The 21,553-nt window shown below is 39.0% G+C and overlaps 1 long non-coding RNA gene across 1 annotated transcript in view; it reads right to left on the bottom strand.

Moving 5' to 3' along the window:
• The window catches only part of LOC116086906, a 29,955-nt gene extending 10,945 nt beyond the window's left edge, over nucleotides 1-19,010 (bottom strand). Inside the window, exon 1 of the long non-coding RNA XR_004117181.1 lies at nucleotides 18,784-19,010. This is a non-coding gene — a long non-coding RNA (uncharacterized LOC116086906). The remainder of the gene's footprint in view (nucleotides 1-18,783) is intronic.
• Between the last annotated feature and the right edge of the window lie 2,543 nt (nucleotides 19,011-21,553).

The following is a 21,553-nucleotide window of genomic DNA, read 5'->3' as shown; positions in this document are numbered from 1 at the left end:
ACTCACTCTGTAGACCAGGCTGGCCTTGAAATCTGCCTCAGAAATCCACCTGCCTCTGCCTCCCAAGTGCTGGAATTAAAGGCATGCACCACGACTGCCTGGCTTATTTTGTTAATATATGTATATATGTACATATACATATATGTGACATATATACATATATTAACAAAATAGATTTAAATAATTACGATATTTGTAAATATATAAGAATTATATGTGTAATATATGACATATATATGATATAGAATGTATGATATATATGACATAGATAGAGTTAGATGATAGAAATAGATATCGATACAGATATACATTCATTCTACTAGTTCTATTCCTCTACAGATCCCTATTACTAGTTTTTCCCCCTTTGGGAGGTTGTAATAACGATCTAACAATATTTCTTTTATCTGGCACTCTTCAAAGTAAAATTAGTCTTTTGTAGACACGCCTCTAAATGTAATCTTCTAAATAAACTTCACATCTTCTAATACCTTGTAACTTAAGAAATGTACAGATCAGTACTGTACACTGAACATATCCTCCCCATCTAGTGCCTTCTACCCTTCCTCTCTTTTCCTCTCCCCGCTCCAGTTTGGCTCCTCTTTTCCTCTCAACAATTTCTCTCCTACTTTCCTTCAATACACTTGCAACTCAGAGTTGTTTCTACATTCTACCCATTAACCAAGACAGAGCTCGGTGCTCCCCTCCTTACCATAAAAGACACAACCCAGACACCTTCTTCTCCTCCTTCTCCTTCTCCTCCTCCTCCTTCTTCAATTTAGTCATTATAATGACTTTTCTTTGCATTATATTTATTGATGCATTTCAAGAAAATGAGCTCGATTCAAGTTATAAATCAATTGAGCTAACCTGAGTTAGGCCCGTTTAATAAATGACTCTAGGACCAGTTTCTAAGTATTCTGCTGTCATGTGTTCTTAATTTTAATTGCTTCACTTTGAGAAAGCACACAACAGAATATGATCTTCATTGCAAGGACTCTAATTAAACAAACAAACAAAAAACTTTTTCCATGTGACACTGGTTTATAATTCATCGGTCTTAATTATTTAATAAATTCATGTCCATCGGTCTTAATTATTTAATAAATTCATGTAAAAAAGATGGCTAAAAACATCAAATGTGCTCATGTGTTTCCTTGATCACTGGCACATACATGGATTAAGAATGTATCAGTAGCCATCATCCCTGTAACCAGTAACTGAGAATCTGGGTCAGGAGAACTTCCAAGTTGAAGGAGATGACATTTGTAGCCCACTTGCCTTCAGCTTGAATACATTGAAAGCTAACTTCTACATCCCAATCTAGCAAAATATTACAAGAGGTAATTCATTGTTGCTGAGACCAGGTGCCCTGTAATGTTATTCTTTAGACTGTAAAACAATGAAGCTTCCTGTTTGATTTCTTGCTGTGCCTTACCTGGGTGTCTCCATTTCACAAGAAGAATAGATTCAATGTTGCATATGTTCAAATTGTCTTGGATGTGGACAGCTTCACATATAAAGCAACACTCATGAGATGAAGATTGACAAATTGCTCCTAAAGTAAAGTAAGTGGAAGATTGCAACACCCTTCACCTGGACCCCATGGACAAGAGAGACATCTAAAACTATTTAGGTAATATTCCTTATCAGTTTGCCCTTTGATTAATTGGGATGTGCATCAAATTATAGACAGGTAGAGAACTCCTGACTCTCCCAAGAGCTTCAATTCAACACCATCACCACTGTGATAGAGCTGACTCTAATTAGTCATTCATTGGCCTCTGTTTATCTGGACCTGTTTCTGCATCTCACATGGCTTTTGTGGTCCTATTCCTTGTCTCTGCATCTCAGCTCAATATTGAGTCTCAGCTCAAACCTGTGATCCTGTGGCTTGGTTCTGTGCAGCATCTCTCCAACAGTGTTCATTATTTAACTCCCATATCACAATGACTATCTCTACATCTCTTTTGCCTCAAGATACACTAGGATTTCTTTATATTCCTTGAACTTTGCTGCATGGCCTATTCAACACTTTTGTAGACATTTTGTAATTTACACATGTCCATTTAGATACATGAAATTACTGTATGAAGTGTGAGTACAGAGGTAATAATAATATGTAAAACATGAATGAAAGATTTTTTGTCAATGTCAACTGAAACCCCTTTGCACAGGCAACAAAAGTTGTTACTCAGTGAGTTCTCGCACTGTGGAAGGATGTAAATCAAACCCATTCACTTTTATTTTTAACATGATAATTTCACAATAAAAGAGGACTAATTGATCAGAACAAGTCCACCTGGTTTCCCTGAGACTCTTTCAATTCTATGCAGACAAAATGGAGACAAATCTTGAAGGTGACCTCAAGACTTACACTCTTACTCAAAAAGGAGCAAAGGTTGTCTTAAGCACCTGGAGGGTCTATCTGTAGCTCCATAAATGTTTAATTGCTGGGGAGGGAGTGTTTGGAATGCAGCATGGATATTATTTCTACAGTTCTCCAATTAGCCTCTAGGACATGCTTCAAATTTCAAAAGCAATGGGAGAGCTAGAGATGTAGCTCAATTGCAAAGAGCATCTTTAGGATGCACAAAACCTGCATCAACAATTAGTACCAGTAGAATAGAGGGTGTGATCTAAAAGATCCTTAGAACTCAACAGAACTAGGATGTTCTTTTGGAAGCATTGATCAACAATGCTAATAAGATCATCAACAGAGAAAGAAATAAACAAGATCCATATGTTATTAAGTGTGCCCATCATGCAAATGGGAAGGACCTTTTTCTTGTTTTAAGACAACATTAAATATAGCCCAAACTGACTTTAAACTCATATTTGTGTGTGTGTAAATCATATAAAATATAAATTATAGAATCCAGTAATTCATGAACATAGAGAAACCTCTTTGAATTTTCAAGGAGAGTCACTTTATGCTCAGTTTTAGAGACCCTCACTGTGCTACCATGAATTCGTCTCATTTCCACTCTTATTTGTCCTTTGTTTCATTTGCTTTTATTTGACATTTTTCCATTTATTTTTGTCTTTCTATACCAACTATCCCTTTGTAAATGGGACTTTAAACAGGAAAGTCAGAAACAAGACATAGTTACACAAATAAATAAATGAAGACAATTCTAAGTGTTCTATTAGTTGCTATAAATATAGTGGAGTGTGTGTCCTTATTACATGTTGGAGCATCTTCTGGGTATATGCCCAGGAATGGTATTACTAGGTTCTCAGGTAGTCCATGTCCATGTCCAATTTTCTGAGGAACTGCCAGACTGAGGCCACATGCTCCACTATGTTCATAGCAGCCATATTTATAATAGCCAGAAGCTGGAAGCAACCCCAGATGTCCCTCAGCAGAGGAATGGATACAGAAAGTGTGGTACATTTATACAATGGAATACTACTCAATGATTAAAAACAATTACTTCATGAAATTTTCAGGCAAATGGATGGATCTAGAAAATATCATCCTGAGTGAAGTAACTCAGCCACAAAAGACCACACATGGTATGTACTCACTGATAAGTGGCTATTAGGCAAAGAGTGTGAAATACCCATGATACAACTCATGGACCACATGAAGCTCAAGAGGAAGGAAGACCAAAAAGTGGATGCTTCAGTCCTACTTAAAAGGGGGAACAAAATAATCAAGGGAAGTAGAAGGTGGGAAGGACTTTGGAAGAAGAGAAGAGGGGGAAGTGAAAAAGAGGGGAAGAATCAGGTATGGGAGGAGATGGAGGAGGTGTACAGAAGGTCAGGAAATTGAACAGAGGTGTATAGCAATGGGGGATGGGGAACTGGGGATAGCAACCAGAAAGTCTCTGATGCCAGGAAAGCAACAATCTCCGAGGACCTCACGGGGATGACATTAGCTGAAATATCCCACAAAAGGGATGGAGAACCTGTTGAGACCATATCCAGAGGTTAGGCATGGTCCCCTAGTTGAGGGATGGGGCCACCCACCTATCTCCAAAAATTTAACCCAGAATTGCTCCTGTCTAAAGAAAATACAGGGATAAAGAGTGGAGCAGAGACTGAAGGAAAGGCCACCCAGAGACTGCCAAACCTGGGGATCCATCTCACATGCAGACACCAAACTCAGACACTATTGATGATGTCAAGAAGTGCTTGCTGACAAGAGCCTGATACAGTCTTTTCCTGAGAGGCTCTGCCAGATTTGACCAATACAGGTGTGGATGCTCACAGCCAACCATTGGACTGAGCACAGGGACCCCAATGGAGGAGTTAGGAGAAGGACTGAAGGAGTTGAAGGGGCCTTTTCTGGCATCAATGGGAGAGAAGGCCCTTGGTCCTATGAAGGCTTGATGCCCTGGTGTAGAGGAAAGCTAGGGAGGTGAGGTGGAGTGGGAGGTGGGTGGGGTAGCATCTTCATAGAAGCAGGGTTAGGGGTGATGGGATAGGGAGTTTGCCGAGGGGAAATTGGGAAAGGGGATAACATTTGAAATGTAAATAAATAAAATATCCAATTTAAAAAAAAAGTGTTCTGTTGGGAAATAGAATTACAGCTATCTTTCAGAATGGACTAAATGGCATTTGTCTCTTTAGTCTTTGATGAATTTACCCATTTTAATGTTTGCCTTGTCTTTGAAACACACTACCAGAGAAATAAAGTCACTCTGACTTTGCCATTCTTTGATATACATTCAATTGTTTTAGTGTGCATGTATTGGAGAGACAGACAGACATGAGGAGGGCAGGGAGAGGTGTATGTGTATATGCATTCATGTTCCTGGTCTATATCATTCTCCATTTTATTTCCATGAAACAGAGGTAAAAGTAACTTTCGTTTGCCTGATGTAATTGTCATCTCAGAGGCTTACTGTTGAAAAAGTTATCCTTTCTAGTTCTTTCTGCTTTCTGGCTGGTTGGTTCAACTCAACGATTCTGGCTCAAACTCCTCTCCAAGCTGACTGATCCAATACGGCTTCTCTCAGATTCTCATTGAGTTGCTCTGCTTGGCCTCAAACTAACTCGGCAATTTTTTCTAATCATCTGGATCTTTCTTATTCTTTGGCTTCAACTGCCTCTACTGATATGCACTAAACTGCATGAACTCGTGAATAAACTCAACTCCACTGCACTGTACTCACAGCACTGACTTCCACTGACTCATCTTCCAACTGCCTGAACAGAACTGACTTTCTCTCCCTAAAGTGCTCTTAAATAGCTTTTCTTTCCTGCACTGTTCTCGTTAGAGTTGGGCATATCCTATCTTTAACTCATTCCATCAAAATTTTCTCTGGCTGGTCACTTTGTTTGCCTCTCAATTAGAAATCACTTTCAAACATGGATACTTCCTCCTACAAATTAATTTTACCTTAAAGGTGTGTGCTTAAGGGCATGTCTTTATTCCAGCCAGAAATATTAAAGGTGTGTGGTCCCTTGCCAGAGCAGCAATGTTACTGGATTATAATTCCTCTATAAACAAGGTCTCTCACTGAATTTGGAAGTAGACTGTCAGCTATCAATCCCCCAAAATCCTGTCTCTGATGGCCCTGAGCTCTGGGGTTATAGACATGCCCAACCAAAGCCAACTGTTTATGTAGGTTGCTATGATTTGAACTCAGGTTCTCAAACTTGCATCATATGAATCTGTTACTTTTTATGTTGTCTCTACAGGCCTTCATATCTCTCTCTCTCTCTCTCTCTCTCTCTCTCTCTCTCTCTCTCTCTCTCTCTCTCTCTTTCTCCCTCTCTTTCTTCCCTTCCTTCTTTGTCTTACTTTGATTCTCCTTGTATTTATCGTTCTTTGGATGCAATTTTTTCCCTTCCTTTTATTAAACATAGATGTGTGTGTGTGTGTGTGTGTGTGTGTGTGTGTGTGTGTGTATTTTGATAATATTCCCTTCCATTTCCTCCATTCAACTCCCAGGTCCCTTCCCTAATACATCTTTTTAACTTCATATATCTTTAGTACTGACTCCAGTTAGTGCTAACCATATACATGCCTATGGGTATGAGCCATCCACCAGAGTATGGGGCAATCTACAAATAACTACACTCCCCAAAAAGTGACTCTCCCTACTTCTGCTTCTATCAACTGCCAATGGCTCCTCACATAAGGATAGAGTCTTGGAAGCCCTTCCCCCTCCATGCTAGAATGTTGATTGGCTTGATCTTCTACAGACAACACCACCTGCTATGAGTCCATGAATACATGATTCATGCCATGTCCAGAAGATAGCTCCTCATAGCATTCCTTGTTATTTCAACTCTTACTCCCCATCTCCCCTTCTGGGGTTTTCCCTGAGTCTGAGGGATAGACTTGATAAAGATGTTTCATTTAGGAATAAATAGTTCCTTAGCCCTCACTTTTTCTCAACACTGAGTAGTTATGAGTCTTTATTAAGCACTGCCACTCCAGAAGACTGAACAAAAGCACAAATCTATAGGTATTAACATAAATATTTTAAAAGTTTGCTAGCCATAGTTCTCCTCTAGTACCTATGACCTCCTCAGCAAATGAACTTTTCACAATGTTTACAGTACTATACATGAATTTCATTCTGTGAAACAGACCCTTGGATCCAATCAGAAAGATTGATTGCCCCTGTAACAGTGATAGTATTATTGCAGTATTAGGGACATCTTATGTAAAAGGTTGATATTTTACCATGTATGTTATAGAGCTAGATGAGACTATCACTGTCCCACTCCCACTCAGTGACTTGCATAGTACCTTCCAGCATTATAAAAACGAATCTAGCAGGCAGAAATTTTTCTAATCAGTTTGAAATTGATTTCTCTGTCCTGAAACCAAATTACATAGTATCTTCAGCAGTAGAGGCTTATCATCTAGGTGTGGTGGCCAAGTAAGAACAATAGCAACAGTCTGTGTTATTTTAGGGACATCCAGGACTTTCTCATAAGGAAGTATCCCATGCTTGAACTTTTTACATAACAGCCTGTGTTTTCCAGGAACAACATTGTACTCACATGCAGGGTTCTTTTGTTCAAACTCAATTTAAAATATTTTGTAATTAGCTTACAAACCAGGGGATTTGCATAATGTAGCTCTTGGTATTATGAATGGTAATCACACTCCCCAAAAACTGTTTGTAGGAGAATGCATGTAGTTTCTGGGAACCTGTCCCCAATTGGTTCTGATTGTAAATAAAGATGTCTCAGCCAATGGCTGGGCAGGACAGAAGTGAGACTTTTAGGATTCCCAGGCGTGGGATGGAGAGAGGAGGAGGAGAAAGAAATCTATCATGCCAGGGGTGGGGGGTGGAGAGAAGAGGAGGAGAAACACCATGCGTGAGAACAGTGGGGGACAGGGAAGCATAACTGACCTGTGAAGGAGCCGGGAGAGAGTGGCCCAGGTGGGAAGCACTTGAGATCCAGGGTAGAATATAGAATTTAATAAGTAATAACTTGGGATTATCAGTAGGAGGTAGATTAACCATGCAGAGATTAGGAAATGGCCCAACTGTCGTGCTGTTTAAGGCATATCAAAATATAAAAGCTGCATGTCTGTTTTTCATTCTGGAACCCAGAACATTAAGGCAGTAGTGAAATCATACACCTGGGATTTATATATAAAAAAATTGATACAGCATATGGATTTTCTTAGTTTTGATTAATCTACCCACTCTCCTACCTAATTCCCACCACCCCCCCCATCCGTGTGGGAATTCGTACTTAATTCTTTAACTTCTGTTGTTCTCCCCATCCTTTCACATATATGTATCACTATCCTTCCAATTATAAATTTTTATTGGATCAGAAGATCATAAGCTTCTTGTGTCTTTTTTTCTGAGCATATTTTAATGTATGTAATAGAACAGAGGCTCAAGTAAGATTGAAGTGTATTGACCACCTTCTCATATATATTAACAGTCTGATATTACTATGGCTATGATAGGTCTCAGTCCCCTTTTCCTCACAGCCAAGCATGATTATTTTTGTTTAAGCTACCACATCTATGTCCTCAGTTGAAGCAAAAGAAAACAGAAAGAAAAGAGACAATTTCCTTTTATTTTAATTAAATAATAGATGGACACTTCCTGTTCTACCACAGACCACGCAGACCTCAAGAAGTCCACCACCTACTAAACTTCCCTACTCTGTTAGTGGCCTCTCACCCCAGCACCAGTCCCCACCTACTCTGAGTCACCTTGTCTCAGCCCCAAACTCAGGAGGAGAAACCCTGATGGACCAGAGGCCAGAGAGCCACTCGAAGTCCAGTCCCCAATTTAAGTAAAGACCACCTGCTCAACTAACTACAGGTGACACAGGCCAGAAGACCAGAGAGCAAACTGAAACCAAGGAACAAAACATCCATCCAAAAAGGACAAACTCAGAAAATGGCACCTAAACCTATAATCACCCCAAACCCAGATGCATCAATGCCAACATAAGAACTCAATAAACAAAAGCCAAGCAATATGGCATTGCCAAAGCCTAGCTATCCTACTACTATAGCAAGCCCAGAATATTCCAGCACAGTTGAAACATAAGAAAATGACCTTAAAATCAGCTTTATGAAGATGATTGAGGTTCTTTAAACAGGAAATGAATAAATCTCTTAAAGAAATTAAGAAAGAGACAAAAATAAATATGGAGGAAATGTATAAATCTCTTAAAGAATGTCAAGAAACCTAAGGAAAAAAAACCCAAAAAGTTGAAGGAAATGAATAAAATCATTCAAGCCCTAAAACTGAAAATACAAATAATAAAGAAAACACAAATTGAGAGAATTTGGGAAATGGAAAAATCTAAGTAGGCAAACAGGAACTACAGAGGCAAAAATCACCAGTAGAATACAAGGAATGGAAGGGAGAATCTCAGGCACTGAAGATAAAATAGAGTAAATAGATACACTGGTCAAATTAAAATCTTAAATTTAAAGAATTCCTGACATAAAACATCCAGGAAATCTGGAACACTATAAAAAGAGCAAACCTAAGAATAATAGCAATAGAAGGAAAAGAATCCCAGATCAAAGGCCCAGAAAATATTTCCAACAAAATCATAGAAGAATATTTTCCAAACCTAAAGATGGAAATGTATAGGTACAAGACACTTACAGACCACACATGCCAGTGTACACTACAATACCCAGAAAACTTTCAATCACCATAGAAGTAGAAAAGAGGATATACCATGATAAAGTCAAATTTAAATGAGATTTATCTATAAATCCCTACAGTAGGTACTAGAAATAACCTATCTAGAGAAGTTAACTAAACCCAAGAGGAAAACAAATCAGGAAATAATCCCACATCAGCAAAACAAAGAAAAAGGAAACACATACACACATACACACACACACTACTACAACCACCACCCTACCACCACCACCATCCTCAACAAAAACAACAAAAACCAAGAATTAACAATCAATTGCAATTGATATATGTCAATACAAATAGATTCAGATCCATATTAAGAAATGGACTAACTGAATGGATGCAAAACAAGATCTACCTTACTGTTTCATAAAAGAAACACATTTCAACGTCAACGACACCGGAAAAAGATTTTCCAAGCAAATGGACCCAAGAAACAAGATGGTGTAGCCATTCAGATATCTAATAAAATAGACTTCTAACCAAAATTAATCAAAAGACATGACAAAGGACACTTCATACTCATCAAAGGAAAAATTCACCAAGATTACATTTTAATTCTTAACATCTATGGCCCAAGCACAAGGTTACCAACTTTGTAAAAGAGTCATTACTAAAGCTTAAATAACACACATTTTCTTTCACATATTGAGAGTGGGAGACTTTAATACTCACCCTCACCAATGGACAGACCATCCAGCCAAAAAATAAACAATAAAGTACTGGAATTAACAGGCATATAAACCACATGAATCTAACAGATATCTACAAGAACATTTCACCCAAACATAAACGAATATTTCTTCTTTTCAGCACTTCAGGAAACTTACTCTAAAAATGACCACATACTCCATCACAAAGCCAGTCTCAAAGATATAAGAAATTTGAAATATTCCCCCATATATCAGATCACTACAGATTCAAGTTGCAATTCAACAACAGAAAGTCTCGAATCTCATGGAAACTGAACAAGTCTCTACTGAATGACTGCTAGGATACGACAGAAATAAAGAAAACTTATTGAAGACTTTCTAGAATTCAATGAAAATGACACAATATACCCAAACTTATGGGCTGCATTGAAAACAGTGCTAAGAGAAAAGTTCATAGCACTGAATACTTATATAAAAGTACTGGAGAAATCCCATACTGGCAACTTAACAGCACACCTGAATGTTCTAAAATAAAAAGAAATAAGTATATCCAAGTAGAGTATATGTCAGGGAAAACCTGGGGGCTGAAATCAATAAAATAGAAACAAAGAGAATAGTACAATGAACCAATAAAAGATACAGTTGTTTTTTTGAGAAAATCAAAAAAGATAGACAAACTTTTATACAAACTAAGTAAAAGATGGAGAGAGAAGAAAAAATGAACAAAATTAGAAATGAAAAGCGGCATAACAATAACACCTAGGAAGTCCGAAGAATCATTAGGTCTTCCTTTAAAAACCCAGACTTCTCAAAATTAGAAAAAGTCAAAGAAATGGATAATTTTCATGATAGATACCACTTACCAAAGTTAAATTAAGAATAGACAGTTACCCAGGCAGTGGTGGCACTTGCCTTTAATCCCAGCACTTGGGAGGCAGAGGCAGGTGGATTTCTGAGTTTGAGGCCAGCCTGGTCTATAGAAGTGAGTTCCAGGACAGGCAGGGCTATACAGAGAAACCCTGTCTCAAAAAAACAAAAACAACAACAAAAAGACATTATCAAACACAGACATTATTGTGGATGTCAACAAATGCTTGCTGATAGGAGTCTGATATAGCTGTCTCCTGAGAGGCTCTTCCAGTGCTTGACAAACACAGAAGTGGATGCTCACAGCCCTCCATTGGACTGAGCACAGGGTCCCCAATAGAGGAGCTAGAGAAAGGACCCAAGGAGCGGAAGGGGTTTGCAGCCCCATAGGAGGAACAACAATATGAACCAACCAGTACCCCTGGAGCTCCCAGGGTCTAAGTCACCAACCAAAGAGTACACAATGAGGGACTCAAGGCTTCAGCTATATATGGAGCAGAGGATGGCCTTGTGGGACATCAATGAAAGGAGAGGCCTCTTGGCCTTGTCAAAGTTCAATGCCCCAGTGTAGGGGAATGCCAGGACAGGGAAGCAGAAGTGGATGGATTAGTGAGCAGGGTGAGGGGGGATGGGATAGAGGGGTTTTCAGGGGAAATGAAGAAAGGGGAAATGAAGAAAGGGGATAAAATTTGAAATATTTAATAAAATAAAAGAAGTATGCCAGCCATTGAGCTGTTTAAGGCATATATAAATATTTTAAAAAATTAAGAATGCATACACAAATTGAATAGGCCTATCACCCTAAAGTACTTGAAGCAGTCACTAATATCAGGAACTAGACTAGGCTGTCCATTCTCTCCATATCTATTCAGTCTAGTACTTGAAGTTCTACAATAAGAGAACTGAAGGAGATAAAGTTGGGATACAAGTTGGGATGGAAGAAGTTAAAGTATCCTTATTTACAGATGATATGTTAGTATACATATCATATATAAGCCACCTCCCCACCCCCCCAAAAAATTACCATGGAGTATTCTTACAGCTGAAAAACTCCTTCAGCAAAGTGGTTGAATATAAAATTAACTAAAAAAAAAAAAATAATAACCCTTCTATATACAAATGACAAACAGATTGAGAAAGAAATCAGAAAAAACTATACCATCACAATACCTACAAATAATATGAAATATCTTGGGGTGGTAATTCTGACTAAGCAAGCAAAAGACTTGCATAGTTAAAACTTCAAGTCTTTGAGGTAAGTAATTGAAAAAGGTATCAGAAGATGGAAAGAACTCCCAATGCACAGTGGATTATAAAAATCAATTGTAAAAATGGCTATCCTACCACAAGGAATCCATAGATTCAATGCAATCCTCATCAAATTCCAACTCAATTCTTTACAGACCTTGAAAGAACAACACTCAAAAGGAAAGCTAAAACAACGCTGAACAATAAAAGTACTTCCAGAGGTATCATCATCCCTGATTTCAAGATGTACTACAGAGCAATAGTGATAAAAACTAGATGATATTGGCATTAAAAATAGACAGGTTGATCAATGGAACTGATTTGAGGACTCAGGCATAAATCTACACAACTATGAACACCCAATTTCTGATAAGGAAGCCAGAAAGACAATGGTAAAAAGAAAATATCTTCAACAAATGGTTCAGGTCTAACTGGATGTGTGTGGGGAGCCGCAGCTGCCATCCTATATATATATATTGAACACCTGGTCTCCTGCCAGAGCAGAGAGCATTGTTAAACAAGCCCTAAGTTGGAAAAGCTGAGTGCCTCTAGTTTGTGATGCAAGCTGACGTGATTTTCCCGCAGCCTATTGTGCTTTGCCACGTAGCCGATGATGATTGGGACCAGGGAAAGTGTTTAACCCACAAGGGCTGGGGGCTGAGAATGATAATTAGGAGTAAGTATGTAAGGATAGAAGTAAGTTGTAAGGATAGAAGTAAGATGTAAGGATAGAAATAAAATAGAAGTAAGATGTAGGAATAGAAGTAAGATGTATGTAAGAATAAGAATAAGAATAAGAGTAGGAATAGTGAGTAAGTATGTAGATATAGAAGTAAGATGTATGTAAGAATAGGAGTAAGATGTAAAGATAGAAGTAAGATGTAAGGATAGAAGTAAGATGTAAGAATAAGAATAGAAGTAAGATGTATGTAGTAAGATGTAGAGAATAGGAGTTAATAGGAAATAGGAGTAAGTAAGAAGAAAGTAGAAAGATGTAACTAGTAAGATGTAAGAAGAAGATATAGAAGAATATAAAAGAAGCTAGCTAGAGAAGAAGTAAAAATGAAGGTTCCTGATTAAACTGCATGGAGAAGAGCTCGTTGTTTGCCTCCTTATTTCCACTGGACGGAAAGGCATACAACAGATGTGTGCACATAAAAAATACAAATAGATCTACATTTATTACTGTGAAAAAAATTCAAGTGCAAGAGAATTAAAGATCTCAACATAAAACAAACTATACTGAACCTGATAGAAGAGAAAGTGGAGAACAGTCTCAATTGCATTGGCACAGGAAATAACCTCCTGAAGAGAACACTGCTAGCACAGGCACTAAGATCAACAATTAATAAAAAGGACCTCACAAAAATGAAAACGTTTTTAGTGCAAAGGACACTGTCAATAGGACAAAATAAGAAATGGGAAAACATTTTACTAGCTCCTCATCTGATAGAGGACTAACTAACTAGATATATACATATATATGTGTGTGTGTATACATATATAATTTATAATTACCTAAATAATTAAAGAAACTAGATATCAAGAAAACAAATAATTCAATAAAAAGACTTACAAATTTGAACAAAGAATTCTCAAAGGAGTGAGTATAGTTAGGACTCCCAATAATGGAGGATTTAAAGCCAGAACTGGCCATCCCCTGTAATCAGGCAAGGCTTCTAGTGGTTAGACTGGGACACAAACCCTGCCACAAAACTTTGACATATAATATACTCAGCCTGCAAGATGTTCTGGGGGAATAGAGGCACAGAACTTCTATGGGCTAATAATAACTGGTTTAATTTGAGGCCCATACCAGCAGAGGGAACACTGCCTGGATAGCCAGAAACTAAAGGCTGGATAAGTCAGAGACCTAAAAAGTAAAAAAAAAAAAAAAAAAAAAAAAAAAAAAAATGATTCCGAATAATACTCTTATTACTCATAGATTGGTGCATAGACCAATTGTCATCAGAGAGGTTTCTACTGGTTGCTAATGGGAGCAGATGCAGAAACCCTCAGCCAAACAGGTGGAGAAAGAGCCCAAATTAGAGATTTCCAGTTGGTTTCCTCCCCTGTAGCTTGAGAAAACCTGTGGAAAAAGAGAAGGAAGAATTGAAGAAGCCAGAAGGATTAAGGACACCAGGAGAATGAAGCCCACAGAATCAACAAAGCAGGGCTCCTAGAGCCTCACAGAGACTGAAGCAATAATCACAAAGCCTAGGTCTTGTGATTCCTAACAGTGGGAATAGAGTGTATCTGACTCTTTTGTCTGCTCTTGGGACCCTTTTTCTCCTACTAGGTTTCTTTGCTGAGCCTTGCTTGATATGAGAATTAATATCTAGTTTTATTGTATATCGTAATGCTGTGTTCAGTGGATATCCCTGGGAGGCCCCCTCTTTTCTGAAGGAAAACAGTTGAGGAGTGTATCTGAGGAAGATGGAGGGTGGAATGGAAGGATTGGAGGGAGGGTAACTGTGGTCAAGGTGTATTGAAAACTAAAAAGAGGTGAGTACATATTTTCTTGATCTTTTTCACTTTAATTCCACTAATTCTTTCATATAAAAAATATTAGCCTTAGTCTGAGCTACAATGGTGATTGGGAAGTTGACTGCTAACAAAATTAGCAATCTGATGAAAGCCAAAAGGAATAAGGTGAAATTTTTAGGTATTTTGAGCTCTTGTTGCCAGACTGAATATATTCTTAGCATAGATTAACATTTAAGAAGTGTAATTCTTAATTAGTAATTAATAATTAGAAGACTAATTACTGTTCATCTGTTCATCAGAACCTCTTAGAATAGTTCAATCATATCATTTGTTTATTACTTCAGTAAAATAGCCAGTTATTTGAATGATAAATCTTTCAATGGTTGAGATTTTCTTTGTTCATTCCCCTGTTAGGCACCTTGATCCCCTTCATTTTTAGCAGAAAATAAGGTTCTCTCTCTCTCTCTCTCTCTCTCTCTCTCTCACACACACACACACACACACACACACACACACACACACTCTTTTTCTCTATCTTTTTAATGGAATCTCCTAGATAGTTGGCTGCCCACAAAATAAAACGGAATATCTCTTTCCAAGCCACTGGCTGTCTGGAATTCATTGAAGTGGACAATGAACACAAGCTTCATGCTTTCTCTGAGAAATGATAGCCAAAGAAGTTCTACTGATGCTCTGGGAGAACCAAGGAAAGGATTGTATGGTCTGAATCAGTGGTAGGAACAACATGCCAGAATTTCCCAAGAAGTCAGGTGTCTTAACACTGAATGGAGTCTGTCTACGGTTGAGTAAGAGGCATTCTTGATATAGACCAAGAATTCAAACTGGAGAGAGGAAACACAAGTCTGGTCCAAGATGTATTGTGGAAGCCAATTTGTCAATCTTAATGTTCTCAACTTTATTGTTGAGACACACACACACACACACACACAGAGAGAGAGAGAGAGAGAGAGAGAGAGAGAGAGAGAGACAGAGACAGAAACAGAGACACAGAGAGACAGAGAGACAGAGAGACAGAGACAGAGAAGGAAAAAGAGAGAAAGAGAGACAGAGACAGAGAAGGAGAGAGAAAGAGAGACAGAGAGACAGAGACAGAGAAGGAGAGAGAAAGAGAGACAGAGAGACAGAGACAGAGAAGGAGAGAGAGAGAAAGAGAGACAGAGACAGAGGAGAGAGAGAAAGAGAGACAGAGACAGAGACAGAGGAGAGAGAGAAAGAGACAGAGACAGAGAAGGAGAGAGAAAGAGAGACAGAGAGACAGAGACAGAGAAGGAGAGAGAAAGAGAGACAGAGAGACAGAGACAGAGAAGGAGAGAGAGAGAAAGAGAGAGAGAGAGAGAGAGAGAGAGGGAGAGAGAGAGAGAGAGGGAGAGAGATTCCTGGACTGACAGATGCTGCTGTTACTTAGTGGATTGAGATCCAAAAGAGCTAGCAGAATCTGCCAAGTTTTCCACCACACTAAAGAAGATGAATCCCACTAATGTGTTGTCACAAGTCCCATATACAATGGCAGGTAGAAGTCTAGGACCATAAGCACCCAAGACTCAGCATTTGTTACTATCTCTCTTCTGCAACACAACCATTGATGTACTGCCATGAAGAGACAATTCTCAAAGGAAAATAAGGGGAAGGCTGCAGAATATTCTAAGCTTTTTGCCAAGAGAATGGAGGAAGCCAAAGAAAAATGCCAGGAACAGACAGCCAAGAGCTATAGGCTATCCTTAAGAACCTCTAAGAATCTAGTCAAACATGAATGATGAGAGTCTTTATAGCAAATGAATGATCAAATGTTGAAAGTAAAAGAAAAGAAGGTACAGATGGATGAAAGATTATATCCTTGCTTAATAAGAGGCTCTGCTGCCCCAAGGAGGAGAACACACCAGATTCATTGCGTTTCTTTATTCACCATTTTGCCAGAGTGATATCACATTCAACACAGGGTTAGATTTTAGGCCTCTCATAATTTCCATAAAATTACTAACTACCAGAATCCAAAGCATCACACATTACACAGAATATTCCGGGTGCTAATATTCCTATCAGTGATTTTATCTCTCTGATTTTCACATCCAGTCTTTCTCTGGGGCTTGGATCTTGTCAATGGCCTTGGTGGAAGATAGAAACCACCTCTATCTCTGATATTCAGGTATTTTCCTATTCTGAATCAGGACACTCAGTAAGTCCTTAGATATATCATGCATATACTTACTGGAAGGAACTGAAGGCACCTGGCCTTAGGGCAAGCTGAGGTAAGGCTTGAGTATCAATTATAATTCTCAGAGAAATTGAACCTATCCCTTTTATTTATCCAGGAGAGTCGGTGCTTCCAAGTACAGAGGCCAGAAAACAAAAAGAGCTGAAGATGCAAGTTAATGTTAATGTGCAAGAAAAGAAAACTTTCCTTTCTGAGTCCATCTCCACCTCTGTTCTATCAGGCCCTCAACAGATGGGATGACATTACCACAATGGGAAAACCATCTGCTTTGCTATGTCTATGGACTTAAGTGCTAATCTCATCTGGAAAATCATAGATGTAGCCAGGAAAAAATATTTTCAGATACCTGGTGGCCCTGTGTTCATCAAGTCAAGTTGACATACACAGTTCTTCACTGTAGGTATGAACTTGATACTCATATTGTCTTAGTTAGGGTTTCTATTTTTGTGATAAAATTCCATGATTAATAAGAACTTTGTGGAGGAATGGTGTTTGTTTGGCTTATATTTCCACATCATATCACCGTTCACCACTAAGGAAAGTTAGGGCAGAAACTCAAGGATGGAACTTGGAAGCAGGAACTGTTGCAGAGGTCATGGAGGAGTGCTTGTGTTCCTATGGCTTGCTCATGCTAACTTCTTTTTTATTTTATTTTTTCATGCAGCATGGCTTCAGTCAATTCTGAGACTGAAGGCAAGTTTAATTTTTCCCGATTCACTTTTATACCCTTTTAATTACATGTAAGTATTAAGGATGAGCAGTACAATAAGGAACTAGCAAGGCAGTAAGCAAAGTCCGGTGGCAGTTGTTTACATTCCGTCAGAATGACCAAAATACCTGAGCCTACTTCAAAATACCTTGCCCAAGCCCAAAATCTTGCATGAACCCTACTTCTTTTGTTCTATCCTAAAATCAGATTCTTACTTCCTTGTCCTTGGCCAGTGTCAGGTCCCTGCCTGAACTTACTTCGTTGTCATGGCCTAATGTCAGATTCCTGCCAAGAGGCCCATTTCCTTGTCATTGGCCAATGTCAGATTACTGCCAGGCAGCATCCCAAAAGGCTCTCCACATCTCCCCCCACTTTTATTTATTTATTTATTTTTAGATACTTTCTTTATTTACATGTAAATTTCTCCTTTCCAGGTTTCCCCTCTGTTAGCACCCAGCATGGCAGATGTGGGCGGGCCCACAGACCTGTTGTCAAGACAATGGATATTCCCAGAATTGATTGGGTTCAGCTCCCACCTTTACCTGGGCTGTTACGTCATGAGATATATATATATATATATGAGTGCTCTCTCTCTCTCTTTCTCTTTTTCTTCTCTCTTTCCTCTCTCTTCCCGCGCTGCGGTCCTCACTCCCCCTCCCAATTAAACCTCCTAAACTTAGAGCTGTTTGTGTCTGGTGTCTGTGGACGCGCCTGCTGCGAGCCGAACGCCATCAACCTCCAAAAAACAAACAAACAAACAAAAACAAGAACAAACCCCTGTTGCCTCCCCACTCCCCATGCCTGCTACCCCACCCTCTCCCACTTACTGGCCCTGGCATTCCCCTACACTGGGGCACAGAACCTTTACAGGGCCGAGGTCCTCTCCTCCTACTGATGATCGAATTTGCAATCCTCTACTATACACATGCTGCCAAGCCTGTCTTAGAATGTTCTGACAAGAATGCCTTCCTTACCCATCTTTAAGACACACACAGCTTGTTTGTGTTATATGAGCAAACACGGCCTTTTAGTGTTTGTTATACACAAACACAGCCTTCTGGAGCATTCTGTACAGAATCTTACCCATCCTAAGCTTGTTCTTATACCACTCAGCACCACCTGCTCAAGGTTAGCACCCCACCTAGTATGGGTCAGATCCCCCACACTAATCATTAACCAAGAAAATACTCTACAGACTTCCTTATAGGCAATTTGATGAAGGCATTTCCTCCTCCCAGATAACTCTAAATTGTGTTAAGTTGAGAAAAGAGGAAGAAGGAGGAGGGGAAAGAGGAAGAGGATGGAGGAGGAAAAGAAGGAGGAAGAGGAGGAAGTCACTATGAGTCTTGAAATAAAATATATTGAAGTATATAGATATATGCACTTATACCAAAACATAAAGATCTGAGTTATAGGTCAGTTATAGGTCTGGTAGAACTACCTCTTTCCACTTCTCATTCTGTGTCCTTTGCCTTTGTCACATACCTTAGATGGTTGTGGCTCTTCACACTGTGAGGAGAGGGAGAAACTTATCCTTGAAGGGTTCACGCTGCTTTGTTTTCCTCTACACGCCAATGCTAAGCAATGCCCTCAGTGATCTCTTGTCTTTCAAACATCCCTTTCATTATGTCCATCATGGAAGAGTTTACCAACTTCCCCTTGGTAGTGGAGAAGTTATCCCAACCAGCACTATTCCTCCATTCCAGTGGAAATGTGGGGGAGGGGACAAGGAATCCAAAATATCCAAGTAGAATTCTTGTCTTCTGGTTCTATAACATTGTGTTTGTTTCCATGGAAGCAAACTTCCGTGCTTCGGAGGTTAAAGTCTACACTCACAGGAAGGGTATACATGCTTGGGAACAGAAATCAAATACCATTCTACTTACTAACAGAAATAAAGATGTTCTACTCCATTCTGTCTCTTAATTCTCAGGCCTTTGCCTGAGATTCTGGCTGGCAGAGAAGAAGCAAGATCTACCAATAGGATAACAGTTTGAGGAAACAAAATAATGTTTGCATCTTAACAAACTGAGATGTGAGGAATAAGAGATAATGTTGATTTAATCGAGGTTAGCATCATTATTTGAAAGCTGGAAATATCATGGTGACATGGGATGAAGCACTGTAAAAGTCAATCATTTCCATGGATTATTGCTGAAATTGCACAACTTAGATCTGGTGACTGTAATCCATCAGAAGAACTTATGTTACTAAAAGTATACCTTAACTATGTTTAAAATGTGGTAATAAATAAATAAATAAATAAATAAATAAATAATAAAAGCAGAAAAAGGTAGAGAATCTGTCCCCCATTGGATAAAACTAAATAAGTTAGTAAGTGAATCTGTAATGATATTATTTTAGCAAATTGTTATGTGCTCTTTAAGCTCACTTAGAAGCTGTCTCTAGAAATGTGGGTTGTCCCCTCAATGACTTCAACTCAAGCTTCTTTGTCTTATATCCTCTAAGACCTTGGGTCTAGAGAAAGGCTAGCCACTGGCCCTGTGAGAATGAAGTAAAAGAACAGCTCAATGGCCCAGGAATAAAGTACCATGTCCTTGGCAAAATGAAGGGACTGAACTGCTAGACAGAAAACACCTTGTCCTTAAACACAACTGGAAGATACATTTATTTCCAGGAACCTTCCCAAAGCAAGCCTCAACTACCTTAAGAAGCCTATAGGGAGAATGGTCTCAGGAGGAGAGTTCTGCCTGGCCCCCTCTGTTGGCCAAAGTCTCAGCTGAGCGCTTCATTAGGGCATGTACTCTGACGCTCTACTGTCCTGTCACTTGCTATTCTGTACTTTTACTCTGCTCCCTTGTACTCAGCAAACTCACTTATGCCAAGCTGAAAGCACGGCTATTGTGGATCATTCTCTAACATTTAACACAGTCTTTCTAGATGGAAATGTCAGACAATGTACCTGAAGAAACTGTTACATATGTATTAGGTCCTTAGTTCAGACAGTATTTTTTTTTTAGTTTTTATACTTATGTTATATGACTACTAAAATCATTTTTTAGAAAAGTGCGAGTTAGGAAAAATGTATACTTCACAAGTAAAACTCAAAAAATCTCTCCTAACAAACTCAAAAATGTATAAATAAATCAAGATAGATACACAAGAGACTTCCCAGCAAGCGCTTGTGGTCTAAAATAACAAGTTTTGGGCATTCTCCTTCTTTTTGTATTTGTTTAGGAGAATAGAGTCTTCTTTAGATGGTTGGACATCTGTGTGACTGACTGCATATATTTATAATTGTAAAGGATTTTGATGAGGGGCTGATAAAACTAAAATAAACTATATGTCATATAAATATTTTATCAACTTTGAAGGAGAAAGTATGATTTGACAATTCTTTGACCTTTCAGTCTTATGATGGAATGTTAAAGTAATTATTTTTACACAGTGATCCTAGACTCAGTAAGTGGGTCTGCAAAGGCTAGGAAGGTTCAAGTTAAACTCCAAGATCTTTGCTGTGCAGTGTGTTGACAGTGAGCTGACACCACTGTTCAGAAGCCCCACTGAAGGAGCTGGCAGTGAGCTTGGAGTTTGGTGTTCCTGGGACATGGCCACAGAATAGACTCAGTCTTCACAAAACAGGCAAATGTCAAATTTGTAATATCATCCATATAATAATCTATTTGCTACAGGGAACAGAGTGTTTTAATTTAAATTCAAAATGACTCTTCTGGTAGTTGGAGGACATTTGCCTCTGCCTCTAGTTTTCTTCTACAGATTACAGGAAAATTGTAGTGGGTTGGCCTAATGCTGCTTGTATTCTAGTACTAATTTGTGCCCCCAACCCCCAGAAATTGGTTGAGTATGTGGCCAGGAAAAATGGGAAATGGAAGGCCCCATGTGTCTTGATGAGTTTCCTGAGCAGCAAATCCATGGGGTATGAACTGTTTTTCTGAACTCTGAGAGCAGCACACAAAACAAATAGTTCTCACCAACGTCTTCCCCACAGAAACTAATGAATCATTTGCTGAGTGGGTTTCTATGACTCTAAATGCCATGCCCAGTGACATTTCCTCTTCAGTGACACAAACAGCAAAGGTGCTCTTACAGTGAACTTTGTAGCCTGGAAAATCCCCCAGCTAGATTTGGAATCAAACAAAGGAAGAAAAGTAGCTTTCCTGCAGGGCTTGGTGAGCAGTGCTACAGGTGGGGGGATTGGGGTGTGTGGGGGTGTGTGGGCAGTTGGGGTGTGTGTGTGTGTGCTGTAGGGGTGTTGGGGTGTGTGTGGTGTGGG

This window comes from Mastomys coucha, unplaced genomic scaffold (genome assembly GCF_008632895.1).
Source record: "Mastomys coucha isolate ucsf_1 unplaced genomic scaffold, UCSF_Mcou_1 pScaffold13, whole genome shotgun sequence".
NCBI lineage: Eukaryota > Metazoa > Chordata > Mammalia > Rodentia > Muridae > Mastomys > Mastomys coucha.
The sequence above is the reverse complement of the archived record's forward strand: the minus strand, read 5'-3'. Positions and strand labels throughout refer to the sequence as shown.